Source organism: Taudactylus pleione, unplaced genomic scaffold (genome assembly GCF_031769625.1).
Source record: "Taudactylus pleione unplaced genomic scaffold, aTauple2 ptg000122l, whole genome shotgun sequence".
Taxonomy (NCBI): domain Eukaryota; kingdom Metazoa; phylum Chordata; class Amphibia; order Anura; family Myobatrachidae; genus Taudactylus; species Taudactylus pleione.
The window spans coordinates 7,485,791-7,500,538 of NW_028284524.1; the positions used below are offsets into that span (position 1 = coordinate 7,485,791).

The following is a 14,748-nucleotide window of genomic DNA, read 5'->3' on the forward strand; positions in this document are numbered from 1 at the left end:
TATAACGTTCACAAATGTACTGTATATGTGATGTACTAAAAGTTCCAAGAGCTAATAAGTCAGTCAATACTGGATATAAAAGATTGTTAGGCACACACAGTGAAACCACTAGCACATTGTTAGCAGCATTCTATGGGCTATATTTACGAAGCGTCAGCTTTTATAAGTGGCACCCACATTAAGCACGCCGGGTTTTACACTTAATGTCAATGCTGCTTTAAATTTTCATCTGAAACTTGCTGCTTCGTAAATATATATCCCTATATCATTTTTTCAGATTGTCCAGAAATACCGGATCTTAATTTATGTTACAATTGTACCATGGATACACATGCCTCAGTGATGTCACTGGTTCTGCAAATATATGCAAAACAAGAAGAGGATTGGCTGCGCAAAAAAAAACAAAAACCCTGACATTGCTGATTCACAATTCATTAACAATATAAAATAACACAATATCATTAATCAAGTCTGAGCTCTCATTTCATTTGTGTACATCGTGTAATTACTGTGTTTTTAGTATTCTATAAAATGTGTGCATATGCATACTTTTTTAAAATTAGGTAGTCTTTATTGATTTTATAACATAAAAGAGGAAAGACATAAACAAAAACACACAAAGTACTACATGTGCTGACAAGGTACATAATAATAACATAAGCTACAGTGAACATAGGAATTTAGAAGAAATGTGCAGGCCCAAGCAACACAATAACAAAAAGAACTGAGAACACAAATACAAACACAGCTTGTGGAGGAATCAAAACAAAAAAAAATATATATAAAACTATGGAAGAGTTTTATGAGCAGACAATGGGGACAGAGACCACCTATCGCAAAGTTTATGAAATGTCTTTAAACTATTCCTACTGATAACGCTCATGATTTATGGTGTCATTAACAAGTGCCCGCCATTTATAAATATCCGAAGAATCTATGGCGCACCAGGATTGGGCAATAATAACCTTAGCAAGGGTGGACAGGCCCATGACATATCTATAAATAGCGGCATTAAAAAACTCTTCAATATTTAACCAACAGGCATAGCCTGGCATCAGCAGGCAACAGTGCTGGGACAATAGATCTGATATCGGACCACACCTATATCGCCAAAAAGTTGAACCCCAAGGCAGGCCCAAAGCACATGCCAAAAGTCTCATCCCAGAGCCTGGCATTTAGGACATTTAGTCGACGCACAGACACCTCTCTTGACAAGAGTACCAGGGGTGCTGTAAAATCTATAAAGAATAAAATAATGAATATGTAGAAATCAGACACACGGAGATGTGTGTACTGGAGAGATCCCAGGATCTGAACCCAGTGGTCATCCTGGAGAGGACCTAAATCAGCCTTCCATTTACACTTAAGGGAAATAAGAGCATCCGGCAAACAGCGGGAATTAAGATCACAATAGAGATAAGAAATCAACTTTCTTAGCCATGTGGTCTTAAGAAGGAAAGACCAGGAGAGGGCCACTACCGAACTGGGTTGCACAGCGCGACGTAGCTAGAGATATCTATAGAAGGCGGAGCTAGGAGCTAAGACCGTAATTGCTCAAAATTATTTAAAACACCATTGTGAAACAAGTAGCCTATTTTAAAGATACCATAAGACAGCCAAAAGATCTCAGAACCGAGCATGCCAAGCTCTGAAAAATTGGTATTGAAACTCCCACAAATAAATCATGAGCAAATAGCCAAACCAGTGACGTAATAATGGAGCCTGACCCCCTGTCAGGTGTTTAGAGAGCAAGACCTGTAAAGGAGATAAGGGAAACCCTGTCTGCTCAACAAAGAACCCCGCCAAGGACGCATCAGAATGATCACCCAGCCAATGAACCAAATGCACTAGTTGAGAAGCCATATAGTAAATTCCCAAATTGGGTTGGGTGAAGCTGGCAGAGGATTTAGGTCTACACAGTACATAATGGAATGCTCAGTTCCATCCCACCCCGCCCCCATATAAAGGAAGAAAGGATAGAATCAATAACATACATTTTTCCTAGGGATAAAAATAGGAGAGCACTGAAAAATATACAAATATTTAGGCTGGATAATCAATGTAAACAGGTTAATACAACCAGTAACAGTGAGCAGAAGTTTTTTTTGCCAAATATGTATCTTTTGTTTCAAATAAGAAGTATTAGGCATAACATTATGGCCTGCGAAATCTGCAGGGTTGGGGGAGATGGAGACACCCAAGTACTGAATGAAGAGAGTTAATTTGCAATGGACAAGGAAGGGTAGGGTAATCAGGCAGAGAACCAATAAGAGAGAACATTTTAGATTTAGACGAATTGATCATATATGCATATTTTTATCGTAACTCTGTCATTTTATATTGTTAATAAATTGTGAATCAGCAGTTTGAGAGATTGTAGGTTCTTTTTGTGCAATCAATACGATTCAGCAAAAGTCCTGATATGGCAGGATGATGGGACAGTGCTCCCAGGATAGTTGGGAACATTAGTGATCTCACTGGTTCCTAGAGAACTGATATACTCCACTTCATGAAAATTGATAGCACCCACAATATGTATGTAACTATGTGTAGGCGAGTGGTGCTCTCTTAGGCATGTTGTTATTTTATCTTATGCTGGTTATGTCATTGCAGCTCTGTCTTGACACATCTCATGCCCACTTAGTTCTTCACACTTCATATTAATTAATGACTAATCTTTAATTTTATTACTTCCTTCTGATGTCACTTACTGCACAATCCCAGAGTTTATTTGAATTCATATTCTACATTTCTGAGATCCAAAAGCAACAAAAAAAAAAAATCAAGATTAATGGTGGAAGAGCTGACACAAAATCACAGCCCAACAAATGCTTTTTAATAGAAAAAAAAACTTTAATTCTGGAAGAGTAACGAATATTTTTATTATTAAAATCTCAGTACAATGCATTGCTGCAATTGTTTAACAAATTTAGTTTCTGACTTGAAACTATTCAGATCTACAGTCCTGGTACTCGTGAATAATAAGGGCCAAATGGGATACGTTCAGTATCCTGACACAGGGGATGTAGGTGGTTAGAATACCTGCGCCGGAATTCCAACACATGTCAGAATCCCGGCCGCCAGCATCCCGAACGTAAGTATGGGGGTTGGGGGGAGGGTTAGGCACTAGGGGGGAGGGATAGCTTTAGAATGTGGGAGGGGGATGTTAGGTTTAGGCACCAAGGGGGGAGGTTAGGTTCAGATGTCAGGGAGGGAGGGTTAGGGTAGGAAGAGGGGGAGGGTAAACTTTCACGATTTAAACTCTCATCCAGATGTTTTCCCATTTTGAAAATACATCTCGGCCAATGTAATAGTGTGAGAGTTTGCTGCTAAACTCTCACATTTTCTAAACTCTTACCCTATTACATTTGGCCCTATAACTGGCCCTTAGAATACATTCTGAGGATATCTTTAAGGTGACTTTCACAATATAAGGCTATTTTCTTTACCATAAATTTCTTCATAGTGCCCTAGAGTATCAGCATTGTTTTCACAGCACCCCTAGGCCAAAAGTTTGTTATTGATAAATTCAGCAAAAATTATTAAATTAAGCAAATTATATTTACTTGTCACCTTCAGGTTCAGTTGTGTGGTGTTGGACAGGGTTGTGCTTCTGTTTGTCCACCAACAACTCTGATTTTTCCTATTACATGAGCCGTAATTAATTTGATTTGATCCTGGACTAGGCAATCAGTGCAAGTGCCCCAGCACCCAGTTTGGGAACCACTGCCATGAAGGATTAAAATATTAACTCTGCACTTTCCCTAGCTCTCGACCTTAATACCTATACCTGCTGGTTAAAATCATTCTATTAAAAGTACATTATTTTCCAAGTATACATGAAGTGTTTACATTAAACTAGAGCTTTCTCAATAGGCTTACCTTAGCATAATATATGTTAAGAAGACTTAAATAACAACACCAAATGTATCTTAAGATATAAATGCATATAATGTATAAATGTTTTATTAGCACTGTGGTGCCTTACAAATTGACATTAATAATAATATTGGACCGAAAAGCAGAAATTCGTAAAAGTCTGAAGGCAAATTTCATGGAGAATTTAGCAGCTGCTAGTAATTGAAATACATAGAAAAGTTGTAAATACTGGCAAATGTATTTTGTTTATATTATTCAGATGTTATGAACAGTGTCCAGATTTCTTATTTAATAACATTTTTTACACACATATTACAGAGCACTTTGCTGAGAATACAGTATTATTCAGTCTGTATTAGAGCTTATAGATCCTATTACATTATCATTAGACAGTTACATGGTAATCATAACTTTGTATGTGGAATTTTGAATAACAGCGGTTTCATTTGCAGATAATATAATATTACAAATTAAATATTTAAATGTATATATTATAACACAGGGTAAAGAAATGAGGACTCCAGACAGGCAGTTACTCAGTGAAGCAGTGTCTTTTTAATGGCAGCAAACACTGCACCTTAGCATATGTGAGCATAATCCTGGATACACACAGGCACATAACAGAAAATGAGCAAATAAACATTAAAGTCCCAGCACTCCTTGTGCTTAACAGTCAACAGTTACAATATCTATGGACCTTCCATGGTAACCACCACCCCATGCCTATCGCCTGGCCAGCTTGTCCAGCATCAGGAGCAAGGAGCATCAGGTGATTAATGCAGCTGGGCTTATGTTTCCTATAAACATTCTCATAAAAAATGTCTGAGTGCCGCAGTCACATTTCTATATCTAACTCTAAATTAGTGTAATAATATTTTCAATTTCCTAGTTTAGTTTCAGGGAAGAAAAACGCTACTTTATACAATAAATTATTGCTATGTATTTTGTTTACTTTTTTATCATATCTGCTGTACATTTGCCCAAAAAAAACTTTTATTAGTCTACATAAAATAACAGTGTCTAACACTACTCCTGAAGGAACTTGTCTTTGACATATGCAACTTATTAGCTGCAGATAGTCATGGGAGTAAACAGTACAATGAAATTATCCTCTGAAAGCTCTGTATTGGAACTAAAATCATTGCCAGTGTATTTGTGAATGTTACAAGGTGTGATTTGGATAATTTTCCAGTTTATCACCTAGGACATACAGTATATTTCTTACCCGCACTTTAAACCATGACATGAAATTTATATGAATCAGCTTTGTGTCTACGCTCACTGTCACTCGTAGAGGGTGGGTTTGGGGACTGCTTCTACCAAAATCAAAACGCAAATAATTGGCATCCAAAATAAGGCCAGAAATCACCATGGAAACCTCTGCCTGACTGAGTACGAGTCGATCTTATCTACAAACTCGGATCAGAAGTAGCATTTTTGGGGGATATGTCTTGTCCCAGTAAAATAACATTATTTAGAATTTGGCTGGACTTTGCCTATGAAACTGAGAAGTCGATCTTAAAACTCTGGTGTCAAACAGAACAGATGAGAGTAATTACAGTTTTAATTTTTTAACTGTTAATGACCCAGAATAAAATCAGCGTTGACTCACTGAAGCTCTGTGAAAGGTAAAATGCAACTTTCATGCAGTATATTATGATTTGTTTTCTGAATATAAACATTGCATTAAGTATTATCACAAGGGGATCCATTGGTTTTAATGGCAGGGTCACAAGGGTGTTTTCACTCCACATTAGCCTTAAATTAAAAACATTACTTTGGGTAATACAAAGATAATGTCACATGTGTGCTTATAATGCACTAAGGGAGGTAGCGTCTAAAGTGCACGACTAAACGTCTTGTAATATATGAGCAGACCATAAGACATAGGGAATTTTTTAAGCACTCATTAAAATGCATGAGATTAAACGAAAAAAAATTAAATATATATCAGAAAAAACAAGCCCGGCACTCCTGTCGCACTGAAGGAAATAACTGGCTGCTGTGCCCACCTAGGATGACGGCCCATCCAAATATACGGAGGAAAGACAAGGCGGCACTCAGCAGACTTTTCAAGAAGAACAAAAATCCTTGGATTAAAGGATTTGTATTCTTCTTGAAAAGTCTGCTGAGTGCCGCCTTGTCTTTTCTCCATATATATATATATATATATATATATATATACATGCATGCGCTATAAAGCACTAAAAAGATAGTTGTCAATTAATGTAAAATAATTTTTTGTTTGTTGCTGCCGTAATCGAAATCTAGTAATTATTACATTAATGTTAAATATAAAAACAAATGAGATAGCGAAAATGTTTTGGTTTGACAGAATGGTACAATTTGGAGGTCCTGGGTTCTGGTATAACTTTCTAGTTGATGCGGTTGGCCTTATGACCAGATTTTCTATGTGGGAGTTATATTATGTTTACACCCCCTTTTTTTTGCAATATACCTTGTGTCCATCTGCCTGAATACTATTGGATATTTTTTGTATCAATATGTATACCTGACAATGTTTTTTGTTTTCTTTGTCAATCTGTCAATAAAAAAATTGTTTAAAAAAAAACCTAATGAAATAGCAATGTCTACTATTGTAACATACAGTACAATGCAACAATGCAAATGTTGATGTTAGTTTGTACAGTACAAAGACAAGCCCCATTTTAGCATCAGCCTCAGGCAGCAGGAGGGTTAGGCACACCCTTGGTTTTGATCTAAGCAGATCCATCCAGGTCTCTCTAAACTGTAATAGGTCTTCGAAAAATACTGTTCCAAGAGTAGCAGCATTTTCCTGTTACTGCATACAAATAATTGTCCTCCCAACTGAAAAGGCAAGCTAATACAGACTATTAGCCAGTGAAAATACCAATTGAATGCTTATTCTACCCACTTTAATTTAGGGCAGTTCTAATTGAGCCATATTGCAATTGCAAGACCATCTGGAAAAAAAACAACAACACAGAAATAAGGACACCGCTCTGTACCCTGTAACAAAAACATACATAAAAATTCACCATTGTATAAAATGGTAAAAATATATTGATTCTTGTGATTTCGGTGTCAAATGCAATTGCTGGTGACCTCTAGAGGTCAAAGCTCAGAATAGCAGTCTTACTGCATCAAAGAGAAATGAGTATCAATTACAGCTCAGTCATCTCTAAAATGCATGAAGCTTCTGGCTTATAGCGGCATCTAGTGTTTGCATGCAGCAGTACAGTTTGCATGAGTGTGACTGCTTATTGTTGTATAATTTTAATCCTTGTGACATTACTAACAGTTTGTGATATATCTCTTTCTCTCGCTGCCCCTATGGAAGCGAAGTATTCCGCTCCTGCAGGAAACACAGCTATGGTAAGAAAACTGGACTCAAGTATTGTTTTATTTCTCCCAGCTCTGCAAGAAAACCACTATGTTCTTCAGAGCTGTGGAGTCTGTACATCAAACCTTCGCCTCCAACACCTCTATTTTACTACCGTCCAACTCCACAGCTCTGACTGTCCTATCTTATCCAACTACTAAATATACTTAAGTTATGTTATTATTATTATGATTATTATTATTATCATCTGACAGCCTAGTGGTGGCTAAATTAAGAGAAAAGTTATAATTCATGGCATTTCATTTGACACATGTAAAGAAAAAGCTCTTGTTTAATACACAAAAAAATCATGTAGAGAAATAATATATCAGACATTATTTTATACTAGTGTAGTACAGATTTACCATATTCAGGTATTTTTTTTACAGACCGACAATGAAAAATAATTTTTAATTTGCTTTACAGCTGTTTATGAATACCCAGGCAATACCTTGTTATCTCATCTGGTATATTTTTTTTTAATAGCACACTGATTGGTGGAAAACAAAAATCTTTTTCTTTTTGCACTATTCAGTATTACTAGTCAGTCTGTCCAACCCCTCTAATTGACGTTCTTATTTTATTGTGAATCTCCAATATCAAGTTTATAGAGAATCATATCACAAATGAAATTATGATTGTCTAGCCCATTTTGGAAGTACACATTTTAATGAAAATGGTGAATCTCTATTTTCACTTTCATCAAATAGTGAAGCAGAGTTTACTTTATTTAGTCACACCTTTAAGTACAATATGTCAGGTACTATCAGTGGTTAAAACCAAGGACATCTGATATTACAATTATGTGCCAGTGATTATTTCCAGCAGTAAGAAGATCCGAATAATGAGCTATATGATGTGATAGCTATCCTATAATGGATGCTCACTCTGGTTCATGTTAAGTAGTGGTTTTAAATGGTTGAAGAAGTACAACTAGGTGATAACTCTATTTCTGGCAGTGGCAAAAATATGCAAATGTATCCAGGGCCTGATTTAGTAGTGTACGCAATTGCGATTGCAACTGCAATCGCCTACGGATCACAGTTGCTAAAATATGCTAATGCCTGCCAAAGCACAGCTGACATAAAGACACCCAATGCTGCATTCTCATATCCGTCCAATTTCGCTCTTCTGTGTAAACATCGGTACCATCGACGGACATCACAGGTGTGCAGCATTTACAACAAGTCTGACCTGCCGCAGACACTGCATGTCTCCTCACACGCAGTTCGCTCTCATGCTGCGTATGCAATCGCAGTGGCCAATTTATGCACACCCTTGAAATGGCATTCAAACGCACAGGCATGCCTGCATTTTTCTGCCCCCCCCCTGTAACCACCCCCAAACACTGACAGCCTGTCAGTCATTTTGCAATGGATCCCTCTATGCATCCATAATCGCAATGCGATCACTGCTCACAGGCAGTACAGCTTATACTTATGCGCTATGGTAAACAATCGCTCGTCCTGTGTGCGTACTCGCATTTGCGTACATTACTGAATCGGGCCCTCAGTTTGTTGCTAAGTAAAATGTATAGTAAATGAGGCAATGCTTATGCTAGTAGTAATGAAGCAAAAGGCAGTCTGTGCTGATGCTTCCTCATTCTAATTATTTAGAATAAAGAAAAATATAATCGGTAAAAACATTAGTGAGTTGTTCACAAGGCAATATATATGTTTACAGATTCTTATGACATATCCTCACAATATGAAAGAATATTAGAAAACCTATATTAACAAACTGTTGGGCAAAGTTGTATGAATGGGTAATGATAAAGATTAGAGGATTATTTAGGAAAGAGAATAATATTGCTTTTATACCTAAGGTTGGAACAGGGTTCCACTCCGGATCAGACCTGGAATTTCCCCGCCACCGACCCAGGATATTCCTGAGTTGGCGCCGTTCACACCGGAGCTGGGTCTGCAGAGACCCGACTTTACCAGCGTTGAAGTGGATGCTTGGAGATGACGTCCTCTCCAAGTGTCACTGAAGCTGGCCAATCGGCAGACAATGCGGCATGATCCAGGTCACCGTGACCTGGATCGCTCCGTTTACATTGCAGGGTTTCACAGGTTATTCCTGTATTAAACCCTGCAAGTTACCTGGGTTGGATTGCCAGGTCACTCCACCTGGGAATCCAACCCTGTCCCTTTTTACACCAAGGAGCTACCTGGGTTAACCCTGCAATAACCTGGGTTTTAGCTCTGGGGTAAAAGGGGTATAAGGGAGGAATTTAATTGGGAGCAAGATTTTCTCTGCAAAAAGCATGCGGACCTCACACCCAATTGGGGAATACTGTGGGTATGTCCACTCCCGATACCCACGATGTTCAATTTTAAAAAAATATATGGGGTCTTCAGCACTAAAAACCCTGCGGTGCGCAAAGAAAATAAAGTAAAACCACAGACCTGTCCTGTGGTCTCCGGTCGTCTCCACGGCTCCCAGTCTTCTCCCCTCCATGTTGACACTGGGGAGGGGCTGCTGGATGTCAAGGCCAGGGAGCTGCTGGTAGGGGAGATGGCTTCTGGGAGATGTAATTCTCCATGCTCCTTCCTTTGGGGGGGCTCACACACACATGGGTGTCACACAGACACACACATAACTCACACATACTTACATAACTCACACATACTTACACACACATATGCTACACACAGTCGCACAACATACTTACACATACCGCTGCTGGGTCCCGACGCTGGAGGAAGAAGACACTGCTTTGGAAGGTGAGTAAATACTTGGAATCTTCCATTTGCTCAATTAGTCATTAGGAGGGGTGCTGCTTGGGTCCCAGAGCCTTTCCCAACCATTTTTCTTAAAATATGGATTTTAGGAAACCTTGGTTCTGCTCTGGATGTGCGCAAAAAAAAAACCTCCCGGCACTCAAAAAATTTAAAATCCTGTACCTAATTGAATAGCAAACATTCCACACCTTTACGAAAAACCCCGCAGGTGCCGGATGTGTTTCAACACAGCTTTTGAAACCGCTTTTTTCCTTAAAGCGCATTTAAAAATTTACCAATTTTTGGGCAAATCGAGTTTTGGTTTTTACCTAAATGTGACTTTTTTTTAGATATACTCTGCCTGTTTCAACTTTTTATAACACATCAATGTGAGTTTTTATATCTGCTTAGACCAGCTATTACCCATTACTTTCTGTGTGTGGAAAATCCTTTTTTTAAATAATTAGGGAAAAGATGTATAAGTAAAGACATTTTAAAGATAGTGTAATAAAGTTATATTGTAAAGGAGTCGGCATTCAGATGGTTCTATAGTGCTTAGTGCAATTTTATGTATTTTGCATTTTGTCATTTTTTTTTTTCCTTTAAACAAAATTTTTTATTCAATTTTTTGTTTTTTGCAAATAAAAAGGAAGGGGTACAGAAAAAAGAAAAAGAAAAAAGAACGGGAAGAAAAAACATAGGGGGCTACAGGCAAAATCCGTAAAAACAATAAGAGATTGCATTATAACAAAAAATAAAAACAAATCAAAATCAGTGTACAATATACACAAGTAGTAGAGGACACTCCACAACTGCAATAGATAAACCAGAATACAGAACACATCAAAACCTTGAAGTATCAGTTTATATTTATTGGAAGGCATGGACCCACCGTGATAAATGCCAGCTGAACCACTTTATCATTGGTGAGTTAGCAGAAATTTTTTCATTTTTTATTGCGAATATTTGTACAGTGTTTTGTGGGGTTTTATTTTATTATTTTATGGGTGCATTGCCAGGTTTTTTTTTTACAGCAATGGGAGACATTCAAATGTCAGTTTATTTACAGATTGTTACATTTTTGCTGAAGTCACTTTCAATCTTTCTTAAATAGGTGATAAGATGTAGTTAGTGTATGGTGTACAAAATGGCAAAATAAAGAAAAAAAATGGTTCTTATTCACATTGATATGCATTCATTAGAAGCAGGAGAAAGCAATATGTCTCACCTCATGAAATTAAAGCCAGGGAATATTTAGTTTTTGTAATGAAGGATTATCTGTACTGACTTTCATTTCCACGAGCGTTCTTTACTTGGAAATCTTTAGCTGCTGCCTGAATGCTGCCATTATTTGACTTATTTCTGACTTGGATCAATAAATAATCTGCCATGCTGTGGCACTGGATGGGTCAGCAGACCTTTTATACTACCTTTAAATGCTGTCAACTCAAAAATAAAAAGACAGTCAGCGCAGAGTATTTCCATTACACGATAGAATACACAGTGCGTACTGCCCATTTTTACAGACATCATCATAGCAGCTACTAGTCAGCAAAGACACTGGTCAGCAGGGCAGAACAGTGCATCTCCAGGTTCCAGAGCAAAAATTGGATATGGGCCTGGTGATGTCATTGTAGCCCCCTGGGCACCCTGTTCTGCTCTCAAAAGAACAGAGCTGGGGTCTCTAGTGACCATGCATGATCTGGAGCTTGCAGCAACTGTGCATGCGCTGGTCAGATGGGGCCATCAGCTAAGGAGCAGGGGTTTAGGGCCAGGAGAGTGACCCTGGATTGCTGTTTCCCCCTCACCTCTGTGCCCCGTAGCAGCTGCATACCCTGCACAAACAATAGTTCTGCACTGCTGGTCAGCAAAGATATTGGTGTCTACAGCTGCCACTGTGCGTACAGCAAACTAATGACATATCGCATAGTGCATCTGTCCGTGTATACCAATGGTATGTATGTGAACGACTTTGTTTACAGACATATCAGGTCAGCCCTGCAGCACAGCCGATGCCGATATATCTTGCAGATATATTGGTACATTGGTGGTGTTTACGGGCGACCCACTGACCACCCAAACACTGGCTGCTGTAACTGCTGACCCTGACATCACCATTCCTCCCAACATTTGCTGAAGGCTAATCGGGATAGCCACGCGCCGAAGGCACACGCTCCCGAAAAGGGGGTGTGGCCAATAAGTAAAGGAGCGAAGCCTTGTGGCACACCAAGTGGCGTGGCCTTGTGGCACGCCATTTTTGCATCACTAAGAGGCGTGCCCAGCATCTCCGAGATGCTGGGCTGTCCCCGGGCTTCCCACCGTACCGTGAATAGATGCTGTGTGCATGCGCACAGCATCTATTCTCGCTCTGCATGCTTGTTGCTCTGCTATGCAGAGAAGCGGTGTGGGAAGCCCCCAACTGACCCCCACCGCAGGACACTGCGGCCCGCGGGTGGGACAGCGAGACAGTTCCAAAAAAACGGGACTGTCCCGCTGAATGCTGGACAGTTGGGAGGTATGCATCACTACTGGGCGGGGAATTTTAAATGCCCAAGAAAAAAGACACTAAGCTCCAAAAAAAACACTGGTGAAATGAAAAAGGTTGAGCCTGCAGCAGTATACTTAATCAGGTATTGCAATCCTTATATACACGTATTAACAAGAAAGGGAATCTGCGCTGGCTCAGCCAAATGTCAATCCACATAAACCAATGTAAATAAATGTACTATTATTTATTGCAATAAAATGTATTAACATAATACTTATATTCAACCATTATGGATCATAGCAGCCTAATAACATATTATCCAAGATAAATATTTTCTAAAACTAGTGCTAGATACAATAACAGCAATATGTGGGCAGAAAAGTATCTTTAATGGTGCGTAAAGACAGGACGATAGACAACGATATCGTTGTACGATCTCCCAGGTGTGCTGGACGATCGATCATCCAGCACACCACCAACTCAACAACGACTATAGCAATCCGCGGGTCCCTGTAGTAACCTGGTCGATATCGACCAGGTTGACCTGCTTGCACGGATGATGGACGATATCGATATTGTCCATATGTGCCCCCGCATTGCAGGTCGTTGGGCACTGAAAGATGAACGATAACGATATGATCGATATCGTTATCGTTCATATCCATTTTAATCGTACCGCGTGTACGCACCTTTAGATGAAGCACTTTTGATATTTGTTAATATGTAGCAGGTATAGAAAGGAATCCATTACTTAGAGGCAATGTTTAAAATCCATATGAAATATTATAGGATTCTAATCATCCAGCAACAATATTAGAACCCAGGATATAATTGACAAGTACCCGAAGTGCTTCATCTTAAGGATACTTTCTGGCCACATATTGATATTGTTTATATCCTTAGGAATGCTTCTGCTGCTAATGTATATAGTACTATATATTTAGAAAATATTTATATATTATTTGGATAATATGTTGTTTAGGGGTCTATTCAGCAAGAGTGACAATGTTGCCCAGAATATTATCGGGCAACATCGTCACAAGATTTTATCAATTCTGATAAAATATGGAAGCTATGCAGCAATATTTTGAGCAGGGACAGCGGTTGCGGTAACACGCTGTTCCTGCGATGTCACAGAAGGTATTGTGTTCGGGATTCCAAAAACAATCCCTTCTGTTTGTTCCTCTGCGCATGCTCAGTCATGCACTCGGGAACAGTCTCCGTCCCTGCTTGCGGTGACCGCCGACAGGGTAAGTACAGCTCCAGCCTCCCGAAATTGATTGACATGTGTATACAGGCTTTATACTAGCTTGTATACATGTATATTTATGTGCTTTTATATTTAACATTTATATATAAATATTAAATATAAACGCACATAAATATACATGTATACAGGCTATTATAAAGCCTGTATACACATATCAATCAATTTCGGCAGGTTTAAAAGGCTCTAGGCGGACTTACCTGCCGCCGATCACCAGGAAGCAGGGACGGAGACTGGGTGGAATTACAAGATGCTGCAGGGACTTATGGGAAAATTTCCTTCTGTCCCTGCAGTTTTCGGGATATTTAAGTATTTTCTTCATATAACGCCATTCTGAAATAGCGTTATATAAAGTAAATATCCAGTGATTTAACGCTTTTTGCTTTGCTGAATAGCAAAAAGTGTTAAAGCATTGTAGAGATCAATGGCTAATCTCTACAGTGCGGTACTCAGTGAGATGGGAATTAGTGGAGAAGATAATTGCGTTCTCTTCTCCATTAACCCATTGCTGAATAGGGGATTTACATAAAAATACGGAAATCATAGTTTCCGTATTTTTTATGTAAAAAAAAATCAATGCTGAATAGACCTCTTAGGCTGCTATGATCCATACGTTTGAATATAAGGATTATTTAAATATATATAGTATAGCTCACCAATCGGTTTTCGGGATAGCCAAGTCAGTTAAGTGTGTACCCAGCATACCATTTATATTACCCTGATAGATACATTTTGTTTCAAAGTAAATCTTTTAACTTTTCCACTTACATTTGTATACCTGGTCAGCAAGAAAAATAAAGGTCACTAAATTACTGGATGCTGGATCCTAAATATCTTATTCCGAAATAATTCCATTCTCTTTTATACCCTTTCATATTTTTCTTGAAAAAAAAAAAAAAAAAATACTGTACAGAAAGTAATGGAAAACTGACATATATAAAATGCTTTACATACAGTCTGGCAATTTATATTTCATGTCAGCTCTCTGGTCTTCCCATCATTATAAAATACTAGCGACCCCCCCGGC

At 38.6% G+C, this 14,748-nt stretch overlaps 1 protein-coding gene across 2 annotated transcripts in view; it reads left to right on the forward strand.

Moving 5' to 3' along the window:
• Window positions 1-14,748, forward strand: part of SPEG (striated muscle enriched protein kinase) — a 246,545-nt gene that overhangs the window by 82,309 nt on the left and 149,488 nt on the right. The window contains exon 1 of one of the 2 annotated variants that reach the window (XM_088472326.1): window positions 7,219-7,236. The exons of the other annotated variant lie outside the window; for it this stretch is intronic. The gene's annotated coding sequence lies outside the window, so the exon portion shown is untranslated. Of the gene's footprint in view, window positions 1-7,218; window positions 7,237-14,748 lie in introns of those variants that run through there. 2 annotated transcript variants of the gene reach the window in all.